This window comes from Porcisia hertigi, chromosome 26 (genome assembly GCF_017918235.1).
Source record: "Porcisia hertigi strain C119 chromosome 26, whole genome shotgun sequence".
Taxonomy (NCBI): domain Eukaryota; phylum Euglenozoa; class Kinetoplastea; order Trypanosomatida; family Trypanosomatidae; genus Porcisia; species Porcisia hertigi.
Genome location: NC_090585.1, coordinates 527,602 through 537,983, shown reverse-complemented (window position 1 = coordinate 537,983; position 10,382 = coordinate 527,602).

Sequence of the window (10,382 nt, the reverse complement as noted above, 5' to 3'; positions counted from 1 at the left end):
CCAAAGTATGAAAAGGGGCTGGGGGCAGGTCGGGAGGCAGGGGGGAGGTGAGAGCCCCCCCTTCTCTCCCATTCCCATTGGTACCTTTTTTTTTCTGCACTAGACAGGTTTTGGCTGTGTGTCTCAATATACTTGTGCGCACGCGTGTGTGGTTCGGTGCTTGAGAGGGTTAAGTGGGTCGATGGCGTTAGTTTTTTTCTGGCGCACATCCGACGCATTGGCTCACCTGGACAGTGAAGTCATAAATATGACGGGATAAACAAAAAGACGTTTGGGAGAATGATGGGATGAATAAGGCATTGGGGTGGGGGAGGGGATTGGAAAAAGAAAAAAAAACAGAGACGGGATACAGCATATATGCAGAGATGGATGGACTCATGCGCTCATGCGTGTGCGCTGTTTCCAGGCATGAAGGATGAGGCAAAAGGTGATAAGCTTTGAAACGAAACCAAAAAAAGGTTCACAAAGGGGAAAAAAAGTTAAAAAGTCCCAAAGAAAAAACTGGAAAAAAAGGGGAGAGTTGAGGTGGGGTGAGGAGTGGGCACCACTCCTTTATTTTATCATGTCACCGTTAGCGATACTGTCCGTGTGTGGGAGACTCTATACTTCGACTCGATCAATGGTTCCACACGCGCACATCCCACAGCTGCGTACACCGATATGCTTGTGCTTAGCGGCAAAATATCAGAGGGACAGGTGGGAAGACGCGCGTGTGTGTGTGTGTGTATGGGGAGGGGAGGATGGAGGGTACAACATGGAGACAACAAATCACCAAACAAAGAGCGCACTCAGAGAAAGTGATCAGGGGAGCGGGCGACTGTGAGAGGTGCCTCCAAACTTCCCATCAAATACATATATACATAGTTTCTAACGCTGCTGCTGCTGGTGTTGCGGAGGCGTCTCTGGTGGCACCACCGTCTCCCCTCCCCCCCATCTGCGCACACTAGTTGTCCCTACAAATCGAAGCCCCTATGGTTCACATCATTCTTTTTTTCAGCTTCACGACGTTCACGGTTGTGTTTCAGTTGCTCAAGGACGCTGTCTGAAACACCTCCGTCTGGCAGGCCGCACACCAACGGTTCTTTAATCTTGATATCGCCGTCGTCCCCGGACAGAACCACACGTGGGCGGTTGCGCCAGCGCTCTTCGAGATCCGCAATCATGCGGTCCACGTCACCAGGCCCCATTGGCGTGGGCTTCTCGAACTCGTCATCGCTCGATTGATGTACGTTGTTGATGTTGTTGCCCATATAGTCTGCATTTAGAGTCTCCACAGAACGAGCGTCGATAGAGACGCACAGAACAGCGGCGAGTAGGACGACAAGGCCAATAAAGGTGAGGGCCAGACGACTTAGCGACGTTGTATTTATGGGGAGACAACTGTGCTTTGTGCGGTTGCGGGTGCGTAGGTGTGTTTCAGCCATGCTTACCGCCTGTGTAAAATGTGGTGGTGGTGGTGGGGGAAGGGAGGGAGGGGGCAGCGCAACACAGGGGGGTGAGAGGAGGAGGAAGACGTCGGCACAGTAAGTGAGGGGTGTACAGGAACGTAGGGACGCGTCAAGGGAAAGTCACACCATACAGGGGTGGAGAAAAAATGAGAAACACAGCTGCTGACGTGCGCGAGTAAAGCAAATAGGCAAACTCCTTAGACGCGTAGAGATGGATCGGTCACACGGTGATGTGGTGGTGGGGTCATGTGCGTGAGATGCACATGATTCCACAACGTTATGAAAGATGATGATCACCGGTGTAAGAATGTGGTGGTGGGGTGGGGGGGTGGGAGCGGAGGGATAGAGTAGGGGGACGTCGGAGACAAGGCAGAGAGAGGGGCACATGTGAATTCGAAGCCGGTAGGAGGTGCACGCCGTTTATGCTTCTGCACCAGCGTATGCATTCGTTGGGTATCAGGCAAACACAGCTCCATGCACGAGGGCCGGACATCCGAAAGGGGGGAAGATGGGGAGGGGGGGGGCGTGGTCGTTGGTGCCACCCCTCGCCCGTGTGTTCCCCCTCTCCTCCCCTCCCCCAAACATGCGGGAATCTTGATTAGCGTGTATCCACTGCTGAGACGCGTCCGATTTAACCTTTTCTTATTTTGTATGCGAGTATATATACACACAGACACCTAAACTTATTCTTCGTCCTTTTACTTTGGGAAAGGCGGCACGACACCGAGCGATACAGGCGATAGCAGAGAGGAGGTGAGGGGTGTGTGGGGGAGGGAGGGGAGGGAGGTGGAAGGATAGACAAAGAGGAAACGCGGGCGAGTCGTATGTGTGTGTGTGGTGGTGGTGGTGGTGTTCAGGGCCGTAGAACCGAGGAGTAGAGACGAGATCTGTTTGCCTGTTGGTCAATGAAAATCGCCCGTGTGTGAGGGTTGAGAGGAGAGGACGAGAGGGGAAGAGTGAGTGAGAGAGAGAGAAGAGCGAGTTACGGGCAATCTTTCAGACCGCGCGTCGGAACCAGTCGTATGGCGAGTGAGCGAGAGACTCCTCACCATATGTATTCCCTTTTGTGCTGCTGAGCATTCATTTTTTTTTCTTCTTCTGTGGGGTACGATGACGAAGAGCCCAAAGTATGAAAAGGGGCTGGGGGCAGGTCGGGAGGCAGGGGGGAGGTGAGAGCCCCCCCTTCTCTCCCATTCCCATTGGTACCTTTTTTTTTCTGCACTAGACAGGTTTTGGCTGTGTGTCTCAATATACTTGTGCGCACGCGTGTGTGGTTCGGTGCTTGAGAGGGTTAAGTGGGTCGATGGCGTTAGTTTTTTTCTGGCGCACATCCGACGCATTGGCTCACCTGGACAGTGAAGTCATAAATATGACGGGATAACAAAAAGACGTTTGGGAGAATGCTGGGATGAATAAGGCATTGGGGTGGGGGAGGGGATTGGAAAAAGAAAAAAAAACAGAGACGGGATACAGCATATATGCAGAGATGGATGGACTCATGCGCTCATGCGTGTGCGCTGTTTCCAGGCATGAAGGATGAGGCAAAAGGTGATAAGCTTTGAAACGAAACCAAAAAAAGGTTCACAAAGGGGAAAAAAAGTTAAAAAGTCCCAAAGAAAAAACTGGAAAAAAAAGGGGAGAGTTGAGGTGGGGTGAGGAGTGGGCACCACTCCTTTATTTTATCATGTCACCGTTAGCGATACTGTCCGTGTGTGGGAGACTCTATACTTCGACTCGATCAATGGTTCCACACGCGCACATCCCACAGCTGCGTACACCGATATGCTTGTGCTTAGCGGCAAAATATCAGAGGGACAGGTGGGAAGACGCGCGCGTGTGTGTGTGTGTGTATGGGGAGGGGAGGATGGAGGGTACAACATGGAGACAACAAATCACCAAACAAAGAGCGCACTCAGAGAAAGTGATCAGGGGAGCGGGCGACTGTGAGAGGTGCCTCCAAACTTCCCATCAAATACATATATACATAGTTTCTAACGCTGCTGCTGCTGGTGTTGCGGAGGCGTCTCTGGTGGCACCACCGTCTCCCCTCCCCCCCATCTGCGCACACTAGTTGTCCCTACAAATCGAAGCTCCTATGGTTCACATCATTCTTTTTTTTTCAGCTTCACGACGTTCACGGTTGTGTTTCAGTTGCTCAAGGACGCTGTCTGAAACACCTCCGTCTGGCAGGCCGCACACCAACGGTTCTTTAATCTTGATATCGCCGTCGTCCCCGGACAGAACCACACGTGGGCGGTTGCGCCAGCGCTCTTCGAGATCCGCAATCATGCGGTCCACGTCACCAGGCCCCATTGGCGTGGGCTTCTCGAACTCGTCATCGCTCGATTGATGTACGTTGTTGATGTTGTTGCCCATATAGTCTGCATTTAGAGTCTCCACAGAACGAGCGTCGATAGAGACGCACAGAACAGCGGCGAGTAGGACGACAAGGCCAATAAAGGTGAGGGCCAGACGACTTAGCGACGTTGTATTTATGGGGAGACAACTGTGCTTTGTGCGGTTGCGGGTGCGTAGGTGTGTTTCAGCCATGCTTACCGCCTGTGTAAAATGTGGTGGTGGTGGTGGGGGGAAGGGAGGGAGGGGGGCAGCGCAACACAGGGGGGGGGGTGAGAGGAGGAGGAAGACGTCGGCACAGTAAGTGAGGGGTGTACAGGAACGTAGGGACGCGTCAAGGGAAAGTCACACCATACAGGGGTGGAGAAAAAATGAGAAACACAGCTGCTGACGTGCGCGAGTAAAGCAAATAGGCAAACTCCTTAGACGCGTAGAGGTGGATCGGTCACACGGTGATGTGGTGGTGGGGTCATGTGCGTGAGATGCACATGATTCCACAACGTTATGAAAGATGATGATCACCGGTGTAAGAATGTGGTGGTGGGGTGGGGGGGTGGGAGCGGAGGGATAGAGTAGGGGGACGTCGGAGACAAGGCAGAGAGAGGGGCACATGTGAATTCGAAGCCGGTAGGAAGTGCACGCCGTGTATGCTTCTGCACCAGCGTATGCATTCGTTGGGTATCAGGCAAACACAGCTCCATGCACGAGGGCCGGACATCCGAAAGGGGGGAAGATGGGGAGGGGGGGGGGGCGTGGTCGTTGGTGCCACCCCTCGCCCGTGTGTTCCCCCTCTCCTCCCCTCCCCCAAACATGCGGGAATCTTGATTAGCGTGTATCCACTGCTGAGACGCGTCCGATTTAACCTTTTCTTATTTTGTATGCGAGTATATATATACACAGACACCTAAACTTATTCTTCGTCCTTTTACTTTGGGAAAGGCGGCACGACACCGAGCGATACAGGCGATAGCAGAGAGGAGGTGAGGGGTGTGTGGGGGGGGGGGAGGGAGGGGAGGGAGGTGGAAGGATAGACAAAGAGGAAACGCGGGCGAGTCGTATGTGTGTGTGTGGTGGTGGTGGTGGTGTTCAGGGCCGTAGAACCGAGGAGTAGAGACGAGATCTGTTTGCGTGTTGGGCAATGAAAATCGCCCGTGTGTGAGGGTTGAGAAGAGAGGACGAGAGGGGAAGAGTGAATGAGAGAGAGAGAAAGAGCGAGTTACGGGCAATCTTTCAGACCGCGCGTCGGAACCAGTCGTATGGCGAGTGAGCGAGAGACTCCTCACCATATGTATTCCCTTTTGTGCTGCTGAGCATTCATTTTTTTTTCTTCTGTGGGGTACGATGACGAAGAGCCCAAAGTATGAAAAGGGGCTGGGGGCAGGTCGGGAGGCAGGGGGGAGGTGAGAGCCCCCCCTTCTCTCCCATTCCCATTGGTACCTTTTTTTTTCTGCACTAGACAGGTTTTGGCTGTGTGTCTCAATATACTTGTGCGCACGCGTGTGTGGTTCGGTGCTTGAGAGGGTTAAGTGGGTCGATGGCGTTAGTTTTTTTCTGGCGCACATCCGACGCATTGGCTCACCTGGACAGTGAAGTCATAAATATGACGGGATAACAAAAAGACGTTTGGGAGAATGCTGGGATGAATAAGGCATTGGGGTGGGGGAGGGGATTGGAAAAAGAAAAAAAAACAGAGACGGGATACAGCATATATGCAGAGATGGATGGACTCATGCGCTCATGCGTGTGCGCTGTTTCCAGGCATGAAGGATGAGGCAAAAGGTGATAAGCTTTGAAACGAAACCAAAAAAAGGTTCACAAAGGGGAAAAAAAGTTAAAAAGTCCCAAAGAAAAAACTGGAAAAAAAAGGGGAGAGTTGAGGTGGGGTGAGGAGTGGGCACCACTCCTTTATTTTATCATGTCACCGTTAGCGATACTGTCCGTGTGTGGGAGACTCTATACTTCGACTCGATCAATGGTTCCACACGCGCACATCCCACAGCTGCGTACACCGATATGCTTGTGCTTAGCGGCAAAATATCAGAGGGACAGGTGGGAAGACGCGCGCGTGTGTGTGTGTGTGTATGGGGAGGGGAGGATGGAGGGTACAACATGGAGACAACAAATCACCAAACAAAGAGCGCACTCAGAGAAAGTGATCAGGGGAGCGGGCGACTGTGAGAGGTGCCTCCAAACTTCCCATCAAATACATATATACATAGTTTCTAACGCTGCTGCTGCTGGTGTTGCGGAGGCGTCTCTGGTGGCACCACCGTCTCCCCTCCCCCCCATCTGCGCACACTAGTTGTCCCTACAAATCGAAGCTCCTATGGTTCACATCATTCTTTTTTTCAGCTTCACGACGTTCACGGTTGTGTTTCAGTTGCTCAAGGACGCTGTCTGAAACACCTCCGTCTGGCAGGCCGCACACCAACGGTTCTTTAATCTTGATATCGCCGTCGTCCCCGGACAGAACCACACGTGGGCGGTTGCGCCAGCGCTCTTCGAGATCCGCAATCATGCGGTCCACGTCACCAGGCCCCATTGGCGTGGGCTTCTCGAACTCGTCATCGCTCGATTGATGTACGTTGTTGATGTTGTTGCTCATAGAGTCTGTATTTAGAGTCTCCACAGAACGAGCGTCGATAGAGACGCACAGAACAGCGGCGAGTAGGACGACAAGGCCAATAAAGGTGAGGGCCAGACGACTTAGCGACGTTGTATTTATGGGGAGACAACTGTGCTTTGTGCGGTTGCGGGTGCGTAGGTGTGTTTCAGCCATGCTTACCGCCTGTGTAAAATGTGGTGGTGGTGGTGGGGGAAGGGAGGGAGGGGGCAGCGCAACACAGGGGGGTGAGAGGAGGAGGAAGACGTCGGCACAGTAAGTGAGGGGTGTACAGGAACGTAGGGACGCGTCAAGGGAAAGTCACACCATACAGGGGTGGAGAAAAATGAGAAACACAGCTGCTGACGTGCGCGAGTAAAGCAAATAGGCAAACTCCTTAGACGCGTAGAGATGGATCGGTCACACGGTGATGTGGTGGTGGGGTCATGTGCGTGAGATGCACATGATTCCACAACGTTATGAAAGATGATGATCACCGGTGTAAGAATGTGGTGGTGGGGTGGGGGGTGGGAGCGGAGGGATAGAGTAGGGGGACGTCGGAGACAAGGCAGAGAGAGGGGCACATGTGAATTCGAAGCCGGTAGGAGGTGCACGCCGTTTATGCTTCTGCACCAGCGTATGCATTCGTTGGGTATCAGGCAAACACAGCTCCATGCACGAGGGCCGGACATCCGAAAGGGGGAAGATGGGGAGGGGGCGTGGTCGTTGGTGCCACCCCTCGCCCGTGTGTTCCCCCTCTCCTCCCCTCCCCCAAACATGCGGGAATCTTGATTAGCGTGTATCCACTGCTGAGACGCGTCCGATTTAACCTTTTCTTATTTTGTATGCGAGTATATATACACACAGACACCTAAACTTATTCTTCGTCCTTTTACTTTGGGAAAGGCGGCACGACACCGAGCGATACAGGCGATAGCAGAGAGGAGGTGAGGGGTGTGTGGGGAGGGAGGGGAGGGAGGTGGAAGGATAGACAAAGAGGAAACGCGGGCGAGTCGTATGTGTGTGTGTGGTGGTGGTGGTGGTGTTCAGGGCCGTAGAACCGAGGAGTAGAGACGAGATCTGTTTGCGTGTTGGGCAATGAAAATCGCCCGTGTGTGAGGGTTGAGAGGAGAGGACGAGAGGGGAAGAGTGAATGAGAGAGAGAGAAAGAGCGAGTTACGGGCAATCTTTCAGACCGCGCGTCGGAACCAGTCGTATGGCGAGTGAGCGAGAGACTCCTCACCATATGTATTCCCTTTTGTGCTGCTGAGCATTCATTTTTTTTTCTTCTTCTGTGGGGTACGATGACGAAGAGCCCAAAGTATGAAAAGGGGCTGGGGGCAGGTCGGGAGGCAAGGGGGAGGTGAGAGCCCCCCTTCTCTCCCATTCCCATTGGTACCTTTTTTTTTTCTGCACTCGACAGGTTTTGGCTGTGTGTCTCAATAAACTTGTGCGCACGCGTGTGTGGTTCGGTGCTTGAGAGGGTTAAGTGGGTCGATGGCGTTAGTTTTTTTCTGGCGCACATCCGACGCATTGGCTCACCTGGACAGTGAAGTCATAAATATGACGGGATAAACAAAAATACGTTTGGGAGAATGATGGGATGAATAAGGCATTGGGGTGGGGGAGGGGATTGGAAAAAGAAAAAAAACAGAGACGGGATACAGAATATATGCAGAGATGGATGAACTCATGCGCTCATGCGTGTGCGCTGTTTCCAGGCATGAAGGATGAGGCAAACGGTGATAAGCTTTGAAACGAAACCAAAAAAAGGCTCACAAAGGGGGAAAAAAGTCAAAAAGTCCCAAAGGAAAAACTGGAAAAAAAGGGGAGAGTTGAGGTGGGGTGAGGAGTGGGCACCACTCCTTTATTTTATCATGTCACCGTTAGCGATACTGTCCGTGTGTGGGAGACTCTATACTTCGACTCGATCAATGGTTCCACACGCGCACATCCCACAGCTGCGTACACCGATATGCTTGTGCTTAGCGGCAAAATATCAGACGGACAGGTGGGAAGACGCGCGCGTGTGTGTGTGTGTGTGTATGGGGAGGGGAGGATGGAGGGTACAACATGGAGACAACAAATCACCAAACAAAGAGCGCACTCAGAGAAAGTGATCAGGGGAGCGGGCGACTGTGAGAAGTGCCTCCAAACTTCCCATCAAATACATATATACATAGTTTCTAACGCTGCTGCTGCTGGTGTTGCGGAGGCGTCTCTGGTGGCACCACCGTCTCCCCTCCCCCCCATCTGCGCACACTAGTTGTCCCTACAAATCGAAGCTCCTATGGTTCACATCATTCTTTTTTTTTTTCAGCCTCACGACGTTCACGGTTGTATTTCAGTTGCACATAGACCGTGGTGTCTGCAACACCTCCGTTTGGCAGCCTGCACTCAAACTCTTCTGCCCTCTTGAAATCGCCGTCGTTCCCGGACGGAACCGGACGTGGGCGGTTGCGCCAGCGCTCTTCGAGATCCGCAATCATGCGCTCCATGTCACCAGGCCCCATTGGCTTGGGCTTCTCGAACTCGTCATCGCTCGATTGATGTACGTTGTTGATGTTGTTGCTCATAGAGTCTGTATTTAGAGTCTCCACAGAACGAGCGTCGATAGAGACGCACAGAACAGCGGCGAGTAGGACGACAAGGCCAATAAAGGTGAGGGCCAGACGACTTAGCGACGTTGTATTTATGGGGAGACAACTGTGCTTTGTGCGGTTGCGGGTGCGTAGGTGTGTTTCAGCCATGCTTACCGCCTGTGTAAAATGTGGTGGTGGTGGTGGGGGGAAGGGAGGGAGGGGGGCAGCGCAACACAGGGGGGGGGTGAGAGGAGGAGGAAGACGTCGGCGCAGTAAGTGAGGGGTGTACAGGAACGTAGGGACGCGTCAAGGGAAAGTCACACCATACAGGGGTGGAGAAAAAATGAGAAACACAGCTGCTGACGTGCGCGAGTAAAGCAAATAGGCAAACTCCTTAGACGCGTAGAGATGGATCGGTCACACGGTGATGTGGTGGTGGGGTCATGTGCGTGAGATGCACATGATTCCACAACGTTATGAAAGATGATGATCACCGGTGTAAGAATGTGGTGGTGGTGGGGGGGGGGTGGGAGCGGAAGGGTAGAGTAGGGGGACGTCGGAGACAAGGCAGAGAGAGGGACACATATGAATTCGAAGTCGGTAGGAGGTGCACGCCGTTTATGCTTCTGCACCAGCGTATGCATTCGTTAGGTATCAGGCAAACACAGCTCCATGCACGAGGGCCGGACATCCGAAAGGGGGGAAGATGGGGAGGGGGGGGGGCGTGGTCGTTGGTGCCACCCCTCGCTCGTGTGTTCCCCTTCCCCTCTCCCCTCCCCCAAACATGCGGGAATGTTGATTAGCGTGTATCCACTGCTGAGACGCGTCCGATTTAACCTTTTCTTATTTTGTATGCGAGTATATATACACACAGACACCTAAACTTATTCTTCGTCCTTTTACTTTGGGAAAGGCGGCACGACACCGAGCGATACAGGCGATAGCAGAGAGGAGGTGAGGGGTGTGTGTGTGGGGGGGGAGGGAGGGAGGGAAGGGAGGTAGAAGGATAGACAAAGAGGGAACGCGGGCGAGTCGTATGTGTGTGTGTGGTGGTGGTGTGTGTGTGTGTGTGTGTGTGTGGGTGGGTGAGGCGGCAGTGACGGTGGGTTAAGTTGCAAGTGCTCATCTCGTAGTTCACACTCTCTGGAGCACCTCTCTTCGAAAAAGTTTGAGACTTTTTGCGTTTGTCCTTCACTAGGACCTCTCCCCACGCACCCCTTCAGGCTAGTCATACACTTGTACGACACCGTCTTCACGATGGGAATTGGCAGTTGCGGGTTCCCTCCTGAGACAGTCAGTGAGGAGTGCCAAAAATCCCCGCTCAATCGTGTCTCTTTTTTGGTTTCCGGTTTTTTGTGACGGCGGCGTTGACAATGAAGAGGGGTGGAGAGGCAG